Source organism: Quercus lobata, chromosome 5 (genome assembly GCF_001633185.2).
Source record: "Quercus lobata isolate SW786 chromosome 5, ValleyOak3.0 Primary Assembly, whole genome shotgun sequence".
NCBI lineage: Eukaryota > Viridiplantae > Streptophyta > Magnoliopsida > Fagales > Fagaceae > Quercus > Quercus lobata.
The window spans coordinates 4,574,011-4,589,049 of NC_044908.1; the positions used below are offsets into that span (position 1 = coordinate 4,574,011).

At 38.2% G+C, this 15,039-nt stretch overlaps 1 pseudogene; it reads left to right on the forward strand.

Moving 5' to 3' along the window:
• The first annotated feature begins 1,171 nt into the window (after positions 1 to 1,171).
• LOC115989492 lies at positions 1,172 to 4,282 on the forward strand (annotated as a pseudogene).
• The last annotated feature ends 10,757 nt before the right edge of the window (positions 4,283 to 15,039 follow it).

A 15,039-nucleotide genomic window follows, 5' to 3' on the forward strand; every position in this document is an offset into this window, starting at 1 on the left:
TTCCAAACACACACCAGTATAAATACCCCTTATACCCACGTATTGTAGAGATCTTTTAGAGAGAATTTTGAGAGAGAAACCCTAGAGAAAAACAAGATTGACTTATCCACAATTTTCAGCCTTGTTTCTCCAAATTTCTTTACTCTCACCCTCTTTATTGTTACATCCTTGAGAGGTACATTTAGCCAAATCCTTATCTCACCATACCCATATCTGTGAGAAGGCTTTTTGGTGCTTGGGAAGCAGTTAAGAAGGGACCAATTGATATTGGTTGATGTTATGGGATATAGCGGAATCCGGTAAGCTAGAGAAGAAAAAGGTTCAGCGTAACCTCGTTGGAGTAAGAAACTTGGAGGGCTTAGGTACACTGGGTAGATTAGGCTTGGAGGGTCCTCTGCTGTTCATGTATCCCAACTTCATTCTCTAGTGGATTATTGACCGCTTGGAGGGCAGCGGAGAGGTTTTACGCCAAGGACTTCGGTTTCCTCTTCAATAAAACATCGCTGTGTTGTCTTTGTGTTTGCATCTCTCTTCTCTTAATCTTTGCCATTTAATTTCTGATGTGGTTGTGATGTTATTTGGTTTAGATTGTTTTATCAATTCTGTTTTAGCTTATCTTCATATTCCGCAAATATATTGTTTGATAATAAGCTTGAACTGGTAATTTGTAATTTTGGGGTCTAAACGTTCAAGGTGTTTTACACACTATTTGAACATTCAGATAATTTTGGGAACATTTATCTTTTTATTTAAGAACAAAACAATAAATGAAATTCCCTTAAAAAGTTGGATTTTATAGATACGATATTCACAACAATTTCATAACATATTTTAAGTGGTAAATTGTTATTGTTATTAATTTGAACTACCACTGAAATTACTTTTTTGTCCACTGATAATAACATGTCACTTAAAATTTATTGTGACAATGTTGTCAAAATTTTTTTCCCCATAAGTTTATCATATTACCATGAATATCTCTATGCCTCTCTCCTCCCCAGGAACAGGAGGTGAGCCAAATGACCAAATTGCCAACCACAATTCTTTATTTACACCAATACTTGATGATGTGGCACATTATGGTTGGTTGAATTTACCGCGTAGCAGCAGATTTTTGTCTTCAAAATCTGGCCGTTAGAAATACAAGGATTCATCATTTCTTATCCCTATAGTGAAAAACTCTGAAAACTTCCCAAGACTATACTTTCAACTTCAAGGTCTCTTTTCTCTCCCATGGCTTTCTCTGCAACGTACTCACAAAACTCATTCTCATGCCTCTCTCAACTCCCTCACAACTTAAGAAGAAACCCTCTTCGTTTGCCATCAATTCGAGCAGTAAAATCCACTGAACCAGAGAAGGAAAAGACTGTGGAAACAAAGAGCGAATAATCATCTGTTTCTAATGCTCAACCATCAACCGCACCTCCGAAGACCCCCAGAAAGCCCGTCTTTTCGAGTGAGTTCTGAATTTTCAAGAAAAATATTCTATTTTTTCTTATGCTTTGACTTTTTTTTTTCTTTTATTAAAAAAAAATTATTTATGGGCAGTGAAGAGGTCAGATTGTGAGGGTGGACAAGGAGAAGTATCTCAGTAGTGTCAATGTAAGTTTAATAAGTGGGTTTTTTTTTTATAATGCTAAAGCTGGATTGGTTGAATACAATTTTCCCATGAAGTCAATTTAATGCTAGTCACAACGGATTTGATATTTGGTATTGTTGGGAAATTTCTGTAGTCATTTCCTACAAAGAAGAGGCTTGAATATGAATAAACTGAACTCAGCTATATGAATGTGTTATTATATAGAGGATATTTGAATCTTAGCTTTTGTGTGTAACCCTTTCTTTCCCTTTTGAATTTGACTCATTATATACTTAGCTTTGGCATAAGCTGGAATGTGTTTGATTCAAAATTTCAGTATCTATCTGTTGGGCACCCACCATACTACAAAGGCTTGGACTACATTTATGAAGACCGTGGTGAGGTAGCTTCTTTACACTCTCTGGCAGCACTCATGAAGTAAGGCTGGCCATTTCAATTTTCTGATGACAGCATAATACTCTTTTAGGTCTTGGATATACGTAATTTCGAAACCGGGGAGTATGCACTAGTAAGTGATTTATGTTTGAGCTCTTCTCTTTGATATAAAACATTCAGATTTATTTGGACATTGAAGATTAGTCTGCAGCTTAAAAATAATAAATAACATGGCTTTAATTTCTGTGTTATGTCATATGTGAAAGGCTTTCTGAAACTTATGTCAAGTAAGGAATAACCTGTGGTTGGTATGCTTGGATTAATGTTTTTGAACATGACATTTTTAAAAGTGTCAAACCATATCAAAGATTTTACTTTTATATACAAAAGTTGCAACATTTGCATTGAAATTTCAAGTTTCCTATGTTATGACTTTCACCATATCAACCAAGATAAATACTCTAAGTGAATATGTGACTTTGAAGGATTTAAGAATGATGTTTTTGCAGATTGGATGGGTTGGGATCCCAACTGCACCAGCTTGGCTTCCAACAGACATGCTTATCAAGGTACTGCTAACAGTTTGTTTTATTGGATGCTTCATACTGCTGCTCTAAGAGAGCCAACAAGCCAAGCTTAGCTTGGTGTTTAAGTATTGTGATTTTGTGACTGAACTTAGATCAAGATCAAGCTCAGCAAGCCTAATTCAACCTTGAATCATGTTTTATTTAGCTGAGCTCAAGTTATCCAGGCTAGTTCATTAGCCTGACATTGGTTCTATCTCAAAATCTAACACTTCTTTTAGACATTGCAAATTAGCACTTTCTTCACAGTCAAGATTTTTACTCAGCTCCATAAATTCTATTATAACCGTGCCAAACTAAATCGAGCTGAGCATATGTTACCAAATAAAAAACTTATTAGCAGTTAGACACTGGCTCATTTGATTGGTGAGGACGCAGATCTGCTGCTCAGTTGTGCCTTGCTTCACTCAACTATTCAAACCTTCTACTAGGAGCTTTTGTGGTTATTTTGGTCACCTGACCCTTGTGTTTGATTGCAGTCAGATAAACTCAATTACGAGAGAATGTGATCCAGGATCCAGAAGCATAATTGCCTGCTATTACTGATGGATGCCATCGCTTGCCATCAGAATTATATCTCAACAAGAGTCCCTTGGTTTCTGATAACCATCAGCAACTTCCGAATCTTTTGTCACAATTGATGTGATTGATGTTAGGCAAGAATAACATGATCATCAACATAATTTTGTTGAGATTTTGTTCTTATTCTAAAAAGTATACAATATTAAGCATATCAAAACTATGCATGTGAAACTGTTGAAGCCTTGAAGGTGCATTATTTCAAGCTATATATATATATAGTGCACAAAAATTGATAAACAATACAAGAAAATGACTTAAGTAATACACCATTGAACATTCAAGAGTGGATTTTAATAGCAATGTTTTAAACACGTTGATTTATGCATTGATGTTCTGCACTAGGCTAAACTGAGATAGGGGTAACTGGTAAGCATGTCCTTCTTACACATGGCTAAAAGAGTGATGAACACACACACAAACATTTATCGGTGCTTTAGGTCTTGCACGCACAAGATGAACCTTGGCATTGAATTGTGGTATCAATTCAGTTTGTTTTTTCTATATATTTTGTCCATTTGTTATGGTGGTACTTATAAAAGGCTATATTTTGTATCCTTCAAAGTTGAGGGGTTTTCTCTCCATTCTTTTTTGTTGCATTCCCTGAAATATCTTTGCCTGATGTGTTTTTGTAAATCAAAGACTGCAGTTTTCATCTCTTCTTGGCATGAGGTGGTGCGGATACTTTGAGTTAGACTAATAGAAAATGAAGATAAGATCAATAATCTGGTTTGTGCTAAGAAAGACTGGGGAAAAGAAAATAAAAAAACAGATTATGCTTATGACTTCCTCATATATAGTATATATAGTATTCTTTATTTTCTTTCCCTTGTTTCTGTTCCATAATTTTCTTTTATCCTTTTTCCCTAGTCTTTTATTAAGAAATAAGATAGTGAAAGGTACTGGCAGAGCCAGGATTTCAGTTTAGGGGGGCAAAATTAAAAGATAATATAAAATTATAAAAAAAAGCCTAAAGAAAATCAATCAATATTAATAATAAATAAATAAACCACTATAAACAACTATAATTGTTATAACATTTTGTTGTATCTCTAACATTACTTATTATTATATAATTATATTGTGTATAATATTAATATGGGGCCCATTGATTGAGTTGTTGTGGCTGGTTTGAAAAAAAAAAGAAAGAGGATTGGGGAGAAAATATAAAAGAATAGCGGGAATGGTGTAGTGTGGTGAAATCATGTGTGATAGTGGCTTTCAAGAAGTGAGAGTTGGTGTCTTTTTCTTAGGTGCTAGGCTTATTGATCAAGTAATATAGGTTTTTGGCTTTTTTCTTATGTCAGTGGTACATATTGATTATTGTGGGAATGCTTCTTTGTTTTTTCTTTTCTCATGTCAGGAGGGGCAAGACCTTAAAAGAGTTAAAGTTGTTGTTCATTTAAAAGTCATTTTTTGAGGAGTCAGGGAGGGTACTTGCCCCCTCCCCCCCCCCCCCCCCCGGGGCTCCGCCCTTGTTGGAAGGTTAAGCACCAAAACATTTCTTGTTGGGAATTCCCAAATTTGTGATATGCGAAAATAAGAAAGAAAACAATCACATTACACAAGAAATTACATGGTCCAGCAGTTTGTCTACATCTATGAAGTTGCAGTAATTTCACTATTTTAGGGAAATTTTATAAAATGTGGCAGTTCAGTTTTTTTCTCAATGCAACAAACCATATTTTGAAGCAAAAGTATCTATATCTTAGGGATGAAAATGTTGCCCCGTCCCGCAAAAGTAGTGGGGCAGGGATGGGGCAAGATTTTAGACCCGCACCATGGGTAAGGCGGGGATGGGTTTACACTTTTTAGACCCCACCTCGCCCCATCCCCACCCTGGCCCGCATTAATAAGGGTTAAATTGTAATTTTTTTTTCATACTCTAAAACCCTACTATTTAAACAAAAATATCATCAACTTATTTTATTCTACCTAACGTGGCTCTCTACCTCTTTTTTCTCTCTAGCAAAGTTGGAAATAAGGTACTAATTTTAACATTTTCTTTTGTCTTTATTAGAAACAAATTTATATACTATTGAATTACTGATTTCATTCATGATTCATACGTCTTTCTCAACTTACTTTTCATCATGAACATAATTTTTTTTTTTATTTTAATGAGGTACGGGTCTAAGTCTAAGACTCTAAATATTTGTGTTTGTGTCATTGTGTGTGTGTGGGCATTTGGCTGTTACCGGTTTGAGATTTTGTCCCATTCTCTATGAAATAGTCACAAAATGGGAGGACCTGAGTGTGCTAGTTTTTAAACTTACATAGGAAAAAAAAGACAACCAATACATCATATAGTTTTTCTTTGTTTGGACACAATCTGTTACTTTATTTTATTTTTTGGATTATTTTATTGTGTCATACTATGAGATTTTTGTTGTGATATTGTCTTGTTAAACATTTAGATAATATTATTCAGTTTTTGCTAAAAATTAGTTTGATTTGATAGAATAAATTTATTTATAATTTCAAGTATATTTTTATTATTGAAACATGTCATTTTATTTGAAAAAATGGTAAGAGTTGTAGGGAAAATTAACAAGAAATAAATTTTTACGGGGTGGGGCGGGCCTTCGCGGGGCCTTAACGGGCGGGGGATGGGGCAAGAAATTTTCCCCATCATGCAGGGCGAGGCGGAGATGGGACAAGAAAAATCTATGCGGGGCGGGGGCGAAGACCCCATCCTTCGGCCCTGCCCCACCCCATTGCCATCCCTACTATATCTCACTCAACAGATACACAATGAGCTAAAAAGGGACCAATTTTTTTTTTTTGCTTAATATCATGCTCAAATTCTGGCTATTTTATCTTATTAGGTACATTTGATTCAAAAAATTCACTAATAGTCAAATGGCACTGCTGAGTGGCGATGATGGCTAACTATTTGTTATGATATGAAATATCAAGCAATAAGTATAAAACTTCACAATTTCCAAAAACTCACATGAGCAAATGAATTAACCAACAAAATACAGTACAAACCCAATCATTACTATAAAAGAACAGTTACCAGGGCAGGGGAGAATTTGTAAATGATTTGGGCACTGTCTCGGAGAGAGACTTGGTAAAATAGTCATGCATGTGACCATCTGGACTACCTATACCGGGACAAAAAGACCCTGTGAGGGGGGAGGGGAGAGGAGTGTTCCAGAGTCATTTTTTCTAAGACTAAATTACATTTTTGGCACTTAAAGTTCAAGGTTGTTTTCATTTTAGTGTCACTAAATTACTAATAAAAATGAACAACACGACCAAAAGCAGAATCAAACATGAATGCCACACAAGGGCTTAGTTAGTTGATCTAATGAGAAAGAAGAGATTGAGAGGCAGAAAGAAAGAAGTGAAAATTAAAGAGAAAGAGGAGAGTGAGCGGCAGAGGAAGAGGAAGAGAGAATGATGAGAGAGCTGTTCTGACTTCTTTTCAGCGTGTGGGGCCTGTGCGCTTCACAACTTTTTCCCAAGTTTTAGTTTTTTGGGTGAGAACTACACCCGGGTAAAAGAACCAAACACAAACTTTTGTGAGAAGTGAGAAAAATAGAGATAGAGATATGAGAATTGGATTAGAGTTTAGAGTAATAAGAAATGAGTATTGAGAACTGAAATTTGAGTTACCTCTAAACCAAACACCCCCTAAATATCCCAAATGACAACTCCAAACTTTCTTTTTTTCAACATGAAAAAGAAGTAGGTTCATATAGAGGGCTGAATAATTATCTCATACACTGAATATATATTTTCTTTCTCTAATAATGTAGTTGTTCCATAGTCATAGGGACCTATACATAAGGATCTTACAACAGGATGTTGAAATCCCCATAAAAATACCACTATATCAACTGCCAGTGATTTCGTATCCGGTCAAAATCTTAGCTAATTGATCGAAGTAACACCAATATGTTGTAGGAAAGCGCCTCTGGATAGCACTCCCACCTCACCTCAATATTGATTGTGAAAATATTATGACTATAGAAAGATCTCCAAGAAATAAATAATAGGAACGAAGCAAACCCAAACACTGAAAATAAACACACAAACAAAGAACACCAAGAATTTACGTGGTTCGGCTTTTGGCCTACATCCACAGGCAACGACGAAGAAATTCCACTAATCAAATATAGAGATATACAAGTTGGTGTATCAATATTCTCACACACACCCAATCCCCAATACACGCAATAGCTCTCTCACAAATACAAGGAATAGAGAAAACCTTGCACCCTATGCTAAACTAGAGAACTCTCACAAAATCATGAAGCAGCCAAAAAAAAAAAAAAACTCTCTATTGCACTCTCTATTTTCTTTTTGCTTCTCTTTAATTGCCGCAATACCTATGTCCTATTTATACAAAGGTAGGTCACCTAGGTGATCATAGTTTTACACGTGACTTGCTATGAATCCTAGTCTATTACAATTAGGAAATATAGATGCACTTGAAATAGGAAATAGAATCCTACTTGAAATAGAATTCATGTCTTGCAAGCCACTCCAAAACTAACATGGATTAGGATCAGATCAAGCCACCGCCATCACACAATAGACACAGATCCTGGAATAAATAGGGTGGGATAGGCCCAACCACCACACTACGCATATAAACGCGATCCCCCTTGTAACTGTATGTGCGACTCTCTCTGCATACAGCTCACACAGGGACTCCTAAATCCAACTCGAGCCGCGAGGAGTGGGACTATCAACTATGGGAGTGGCTCAACCAACCAGAAACTCAAAAGATAACGCGAAGGGAAACTCAACTATATTTGATGCATTAGAGATAAGGTAAAGGTTATGAGAATATCAACCTATTTTATTTTGAATTTTTGATATGTTTCTAGCTTGTATGTGATTTGACACGTACCCAACAGAGTCAAAACACTAAAGCCTTCCGAATTGTCCCTTTTACAAAGCATACATTCAACACTGCGTGTGTTTGTATTTTTGGCATGAACTTTGACCTTGTGGAGCTTTTGGGGAAATTCTCGTATAACATACTGTCGTTTTTATTTAATTTAATTGTTCTCAAGCATGGTTATGTGAATTCAAGCTTTGACAAAAAGTAAATTGATGTGGAATGGGAAGTGAAGAGAACATCTTATTGTTAGCTCAAAATATTATAACTGCTAATGAAATTAGATAATTTATTTTCCAAACATAATATCAATAGAATCAAACACAAATACAAGTTTGAAGGAAATTATTTTGATTTACTCAAACGCAAATAAAATACAGATATAAGACGGGGTATAAGAACCATGTAGAATACTCGTCGATATACTATAAGCATGTTTATCTAGAACGCCAAACATGTCTTCCCATCCATTGTCAAACTTTATGAGCCTGCAATTACTTGATAGAAAACAAGGTAAATAGGAAAATGTCAAAGTAAGTAAAGAACTTAATACCAACATTTAGAGGGTTAAAAGTTTGATTTTTTTTTTTTTACCTTCTAAATATTCAAGAACGTAGTGCTAAATCCTAGCGCCATGAAGAATGTCTCTGACCAAATACAGCTCAGACAAGGCCTTGATAATGTCCCATCGTTCTTGTGGCAACTCCATAGAGCATGACACACCAATCTTGACCATGGATATTAAACACTCCTTTGTTCTGTCTGTATCTCCACAATTGTCTTGTTGAATCACTTCATCATCATTGTTTAAAAGTTTTGGGTCTGAAATCTCCATTACACGGTTAGGCAATGCCATGCTAGCATAGTTGTGAAGGTTAAAGCCTCCCTCAAACATAGGATTTGTGGGTCTCTTTCCTGTTATCATCTCCAATAATAAGATTCCATAGCTGTAGACATCTCCTTTTGTTGACACATCACATCCTACACCGTACTTTGCCATTCAAAATATTTGATATAGAAAATACGTTCACATTACAACTTGGGATTGCAAAAAGTAATTATGGTTAATGTGGGAAAGCATATGTTAATAATTAAAAAGTTTAGTAAATTGTTGTTACCTGGAGGAGTGTACCCTATTGTTCCCCTTATTCCAATTGAGTCGCTTTGTTTCGGATTTGTAAGTTCTAAAAGAAATTTTGCAAGCCCAAAATCTCCAATATGAGCAATCATATCAAAATCAAAAAGAATATTACTTGGGAGGGGTAGCTCACCATGAACACCCCACAGGGGCGTTACCAGGCAAGAATAAAGTCTCCATCAAGGCTCCACCAACGGCTAGAAAGAAACACCTGTGAGCACATGCATATAAATACATAACCCCAAAAGGGGAGGAGGTAAGGCAGAAAAATTCTAGCATATTATTTTCACAAGCTCTCTCTTGTCAATCTTCCTGACTTTGGCATCGGAGACTTTTTGGCAGGTACCACGCCAAAAACCTATACCCGTTCTTCTCTTCACTCGTTCCTAAGGATTGGGTTAGTTAAGGACGACATCAATCTGGACGATCATCCTTGGCTGATGATCCGAGCATCATCATGAACATAAAATTTATCTCAAAGTAATTTTTTAATGTTATATACTACATTATAAAAAAAGTTCGATAATTGTTTTATTAAGCAGCTTGCTTTACATTTCAAGTGATAGATAGCATTGAAAGTTTTATTATTGCTTTTGCTTCTCTCTCTCTCAACAATTTAGGAACGTTGAAGTGGAGATCATCTTCCTCTACATATAAATAATCTTATAAATCATCATAAAGTTAAAAAATATACGACTCTAAAAATATTTAGAGCTAAACTCTCTTCCACGATAAAAGATGACAAGAAGAATCTCCATGGTACTAATATAGGACAGGCTGGTTTTTTTCTAATATTGCTGAAGCAGGATTAGTTGAAATAACTTTCCCATGAAGTCAATCCGATGCCTAGTCAGAGACTCACACGATTTAAGCACAATAGTCTTGGACTCATTACTGCAAGTGATGATTCTTTTCCCCTCCTTTTCATTTCCAATGTGAAAAGTTTGCCTTTGTGCTTGACAAAATTATTGCATTTATTCGGCCGAAATATTGGTGCACCATGGCCTTGATATTGACAAAAATAAAAAGATTTATTTTTGTTGCTATCTCTTGTGACCGCGTACCAAAACAAACAACATTGTTGCCGCGCAACTTGCTTAAATAAGATTCAGGATAATGTTGACCGTGTGCCATTGATTGTTGACATTTGAAGACCAATCCTAGCCTACTTGAATTTTTGGTAGAATTCTAACTGAATTCCTATTCCTTGTGCTAGTGTCTGTTTGGATTTTTGTTTCAATTTTTTAATTAAAAATTTTTAACAAAATTAAGTTTGAAAAAAAATTAAAACTTAGATACATAGTTACAATACATTATTTTCTCCAATTCAATTCAAACACTTCGTATTTTAAATTTAATTACTACTAGCCGCGAACTTGCACATTGCGCTTGATAATTATTTTTATGGTGGTTTTATTTTTATTTTTTACGATTTAAACTAATTTAATAATAAGTGATGTATTTCATAATCATATTTTTATTTATTATAAAAACAATAAAAAATATAATATAAGAAAAATCATAAATCATAGATATAAATTTTGTCGTACTAAAATGAAAATAATACAATTTTTCTCAAAAATTCAAAAGGCAAGTTAACGAAAATATTCATTTTTTAATAAAAGTTATTTATAACATTATGGAAATCATTTAAAAGAATATAAAATTTGGAAATTATTCTTTTAGTTTTAAACAAACTCTCTCAAACCTTTTTTTTTTTCCTACCTATAATCCAAAATACCAAAAAGCATAACTAAAAAAATTAATAAAACTTAACAATGATTAATTGGACCAATTGGGAAAATAATTTGTTATTGATAATCTATTAAGATTATTTTCTTTGCAGAATATGTAATTTCATCCACCCAAAACATATTATTAAATAAACAATTATTAGCAAAATCTAAAAATTAAATTTCTATATATGCATTGTTAAAAAATAATAATAATAATAATGGTAGGGGCAAAGGCTCACAGGCCCAAAAGTCATACAATGGGCCTTGGGCCCCATACGAGACGATTAACCTTGTTCGAGGAGATGACGCAGATAACAAAAGGGGTCCCAGTCCAGTTCTCGTAGGCCTAAAGTCACGTAGAAGGTGGTCCGAGGAGAAATGTCTCCTCGAACGTAACAAATATGGCTCAAACATGCATTCTGCTTGCTAGAAGGACCCACCACAGCGGGCACTAGTAACAAGGATGAGTCCTACAGGCCGCAGGAAGGAAGGAAGCGTACGGTATCCAAGGAGAGGCTGCAGCTGCGGCATTAAATACATTGCAGCTACTTTTCTGGCCGCATTAATGTGGAGAAGATCTGTGAACAGTGCTACCTTGGCTACCACAACTCACAGAAAGATGGGGGGGATGTTCGATGGGACAGGCACTCAAGTGAGGGTCCAGATGATCAACAAGTGTAAGGCCCTGATGACTTCAAGAAGATTATGTAAGAAAGGGGAGTCCCCATGAAGACGGGGGGAGAAAAAAAAAGAAAACTAGAAGAGAAGAATAGTGAAAGAACCATAATCTTTGAACAAGGACCCTTGTCCGTTCCTCACGTCTCCTCGGACTAAGAATCTATGGACATGAAGGGCTCATTCTTACTTTCAATCGTTCTATGGCCCAACTTTAGCTTGTATACACTTTGTTTAGGCCTAGTTCTATAGCCCACTCTCTATAAATTCATTGTCTCAGGGTTTTTTGGACCAGAACCCCATACCTGTTGGGCCTGAACTCTGAATTGTGACCCTACAATTGGCGCCGTCTGTGGGAAGAATTTGTGCCTCAGCAAGTGAGACCATTAAAAATGGAAGGATCTGGTCTACGCCAAACGGGACCCGCAAACTCCCAATAGTAGGACAACTTTTTGAACCTCGAACGGGAGAGAGATCAAAACAAGCGACGAAAGGGTAGCGTGAATACCTCCCACACGAGCAAAAGTCACTCGAAAGGGAAAGGTCATGCATCCTAAAAGCGGGATGATACTAGGGCTCTACAGCAAGAAATCGACGACCTGAAGAGGAAGTTGCACCGAGCGCAGTGAAGGTGTCCTTCCCCCAATCCGACCACCAGCGATGAAGAGGACAATGAGTACAGGCGAAGGTCGAGAACCCCACAAAGTGAAACCTTCTCCTATGAGGAAGAGCAACCTCATAAACGCGGCCACAAAAGTCCGTCTTACAAGGGCTTGGTAAACTACGCCATGAGTAAGGCCTTGGACCGCATCTCTCAGTCACCCTTCATGCACAAGATAGAGGGGGCTGAACTTCCTCGGCGGTTCCACCAATCCACTTTCGCTATATATAATGGTCTGACGGACCCTGTAGAGCACGTGAGCCAGTTTAACCAGAGGATGGCCGTCCATTCCAGAGACGATGCGTTGATGTGCAAGGTGTTTTCGTCCAGTTTGGGACCCATGGCGATGAGATGGTTTGACAGCCTCAAGCCAAATTCCATAAATTCTTTTAAGCAGCTAACCTAGGCTTTCGGTTCTCGCATCATAACGAGTAGCAGAGTTTCTCGGTCTTTAGATTCCCTTCTGTCCTTGTCCATGCTAGAAGGAGAGACCCTGAAGGCCTAATCGGATAGATATTGGGAGATGTATAACGAGATAGAAGGAAATTACGATGACGTCACCATTAGCACCTTCTAGAGAGGCCTGTCGACAGAGCACGGATTAAGGAAGTCCTTGACTGGGAAACCGGTCACCAGCGTGCACCGGCTCATAGACCGAATCGACAAGTACAAGAGGGTCGAAGAGGACCAACAGACGGGAAGGACAAAGCGAAGGTTATCCTTCAGGAGAGGAGGGACTTCAGATCGGATCGATTTGGCAACAATAACCGGCCGAGAAGGGATTACTCGGAGCAGTTTGGATCCACCGGGGCACAGGCAGTCCATGCTGTGTTCCGAGAACCATTACATAAGATCTTAGAGAAAGTCAAGAATGAGTCGCTCTTTCAGTGGCCGAGCAAGATGGCAGGCGACCCCGCAAAACGTAATTAGAGCCTATATTGCGAATACCACCAAGAACTGGGGCAACCACTGATGACTATAGAAACTTGAAAAACCACTTGGACCGGCTGGTTCGAGAGGGAAAGTTGAGACATCTCTTGCATCATCCCGTTGGATGGCAAGAGCAGATGGGCGTCGAGGCAAGGCAAAGCACCTTGAGACTGCCTATTGGCACGATAAATGTCATTCTTGCCGCTCCAGGAAGAACCAGCTCCCGTCCTTCAGAGTGATGTCGGTGGCCCGACTCCCCGTTAAGGTTGATGACTGTGAGTCTATGAAGGCTAAAGGGATTGTCTCGCCCATACTCGTATTCTCGGATGAGGATAAAGTTGGAACCATCCAGCCCCACGACGATGCTCTAGTTGTCACATTCAGGATTGGGGGATATGACGTGAAGAGGGTGCTAGTTGATCAGGGCAGTGCTGTGGAGGTAATGTACCCCGATTTGTACAAAGGGCTGAAACTGAGACCAAAAGACCTGACAACATACGACTCCCCTTTGGTAAGTTTCAAAGGGAAAACTGTTACTTCGAAAGGCCAGATTAGGCTGCCTATATAAACAGGCTCGGACATAGTGGAGGTGGACTTCATAGTGGTGGACGCATATTCACCCTACACCGCCATTGTAGCCAGACCGTGGCTTCATGCCCTAGGAGTTGTATCCTCAACCTTACACCAAAAGGTGAAGTACCCGTCAGATGGTTAGGTCAAAGAAGTAATAGGGGACCAAGCCATAGCCTGGCAATGCATGGTGTCCGCTATCTCACAACGACCGAGTACCGAGCCCTCTACTTCTGCTGAGAATGGCTTATAGCAATTAACAGCCCCAGCCCCGGGTGGTGGGGGACCTGCCGAGGAGGCGAGTTGTGAGGATTTAGAAAAAGTTCTTTTGGGCTCTGATCTGGAAAGATTTTTTCAAGTCGGCTCGGAACTGCCACCCCAAGAGAAGGAAGAGCTAATTGATTTTCTTAAAGAGAATGTGGACGTGTTTGCACGGGACGCCTACGAGGCTCCGGGGAATTTCATTTGCCATCATCTTAATGTTATTCCAGCTATTACACCTAAGAAACAACCTCCTCGGCGACCATCGAAAGAGCATGCGGATGCAGTGAGGAAGGAGGTGATGAAATTAAAGAAAGTAGGGGCTATCAAAGAAGTTTTCAACCTTGAGTGGCTTTCCAATACAGTTGTGATGAAGAAGAAGAGTGGGAAATGACGAGTCTACATGGACTTCACGGACCTAAATAAGGCCTGCTCGAAGGATCCTTTTCCTATGCCTCGGATAGATCAATTGGTGGATTCCATCGTCGGACACCCTCGAATGAGCTTCTTAGATGCCTTTCAAGGATACCATCAAATACCCCTGGCTGCCGACAACTAAGAAAAGACAACTTTTGTCACTCTCGTTGGAAACTACCACTATAAGGTGATGCCTTTTGGCTTGAAGAACGCTGGGTCCACCTACCAGAGGATGATGACCAGGATGTTTGAACTACAGATGGGCAAGAGCATTGAAGTCTATATAGACGACATAGTGGTGAAAAGTAAGTTGGTGTCCAATCACTTGAGGGACCTCGGCGATATCTTTGAAATTCTGAGAAAGTACAAGCTACGCCTGAATGCCTCTAAATGTTCGTTTGGAGTTGGATCAGGGAAATTCTTAGGTTATATGGTGACCCATAGAGGTATTGAAGTCAGCCCCGACCAGATTAGAGCTATCCACAGCATGCAGCCTCCTCGGAACCCCAAGGAGGTCCAAAAGCTTACAGACATGATTGCCGCCTTGAACTATTTTATCTCTCGCTCAGTGGATAGGTGTAGATTCTTTTTTCTCTTATTAAACAAGTGGAAAGGGTTCGGGTGGATTGAAGAATGTGCCTTAGCCTTCCAATAG